The following is a 1490-nucleotide window of genomic DNA, read 5'->3' on the forward strand; positions in this document are numbered from 1 at the left end:
GCTGGGATTGAGGTTGCAATCTCTTGCAGGTGGGAGACATCGTGTGTGTTACTGCTATGCCAGCAAAGGAGCTGAGCCCCTGGTGGAGAGGCAAGCACGGCTTCCAGGTAGGCACCAGCTTCAGACCTGAGCATGCCACTTCAGTAAAGGCAGGAATCTCAGCTTAGAGCTGCTCTGCCTGCACAGGATGGCTTCTGCACGTCAAAGGTTTCCCCGTGCCAGCCTCAGAGGACCTTGCCTCTGGCTGCAGATGTAGAAAAATTATTATTACCTTTATGCAGGCCATTGTCTGCTGGATAGTCTTATGGAGCGTCAGGCAAGCACGTTGCCAAGGCTGCTTTTAGTTTAACAGTTCAGACCTGGGAAATGCTGCATGCAATAGTTGGCCTCTCTTTCTGTTCTTCTTACAGGTTGGATTTTTCCCTGGCGACTGTGTGGAAGTCATTACTAACAATGTTCCTGAGGCTCTCCTCAACTCAGTGCCAAAGCCAGGTACGGATGTTACATTTGATGGTGCAGGGAAGCAAAGGGGAATCTTTTTTGGGATGTGTTCCGTGTGTAATACCTCCCTTCTCCATCCCACGTTATCCTCTGTGTTGATGATCCTTCGTGCATACCACGGGGCGTATGGCTGCTGTTTTGTAGGCAGGGAGAATGAGGGAGGGCAAAGGCAGTTCTCCTGGAAGTCAGGACGAGGCTGAGAACAGCCAGTGTCCGTGGTGGACAGATAGAGGTTTGGTTTGCTAGTGATCCACTTGATCAGAACGTGGCTTTTCAAGACGATCCTTAATCCCCAAGTAGAGCAAGCTAAGCAAGAGGAGTGCATTAAGCTCCATCGGAACGTGCAGACATGTGGCCCAATCCTCCTGTGTTTATGACTGGATTTGGGGAAACCCTAGAATCCTCCTAGAATGGCTTGGAATGGAAGGGAATTTAAGCATCATCAAGATCCCACTCCCCTTCCTCAGGGTGGGCTGCCACATGCACATTGAATGCGGGACTAGACCAGGCTGCCTACGGCCCCATCCAACCTGGCCTTGGTCTCCACCAGGGATGGGGAAAATCCATTTTTGTAGGTAGTTGTTGGTAATGTTCTTCCCGTTTTGACGTGCTCTGTCAAATGTGTTGTGCTCGGCCTCGTCCAACTGAGCCAAACCTGGCATGACTGGAATGACCTGGTTTCTGCATTTTGTTGTGCAGCGCCAAAGAAACGCGGCAAGCTCATCACCTTCCTTCGTTCCTTGGTGAAGGCCCGCCCAAAGAAGCCGAAGGAGCGGGAGGTGGAGAAGGAAGGGCTGTTTGGCTGTGACCTGGGAGAGCATCTTCTCTGCTCTGGTCGCGATGGTAAGGAACAGCCCATTGCTGTGGGAGTAGATGGCTGAAGGCTAAAGTGAGGCGAATGCTCCTAAGAGACAAGTAATTTGTATGTGCTTCAGCCAAGCCTGGCTGGGCTTAGTGGATGGGACGTGACGGGAGCACAGGCTGAAGCA

General features: G+C 51.7%; 1 long non-coding RNA gene across 1 annotated transcript; it reads left to right on the plus strand.

Annotated features, from left to right (window-relative positions):
• The first annotated feature begins 62 nt into the window (after positions 1-62).
• LOC109363820 lies at positions 63-1238 on the plus strand. Its single transcript, XR_002109644.1, has 3 exons — positions 63-107; positions 411-492; positions 1201-1238. It is a non-coding gene; the product is annotated as an uncharacterized LOC109363820 (long non-coding RNA).
• Positions 1239-1490: the final 252 nt, after the last annotated feature.

Source organism: Meleagris gallopavo, chromosome Z (assembly GCF_000146605.3).
Source record: "Meleagris gallopavo isolate NT-WF06-2002-E0010 breed Aviagen turkey brand Nicholas breeding stock chromosome Z, Turkey_5.1, whole genome shotgun sequence".
Taxonomy (NCBI): domain Eukaryota; kingdom Metazoa; phylum Chordata; class Aves; order Galliformes; family Phasianidae; genus Meleagris; species Meleagris gallopavo.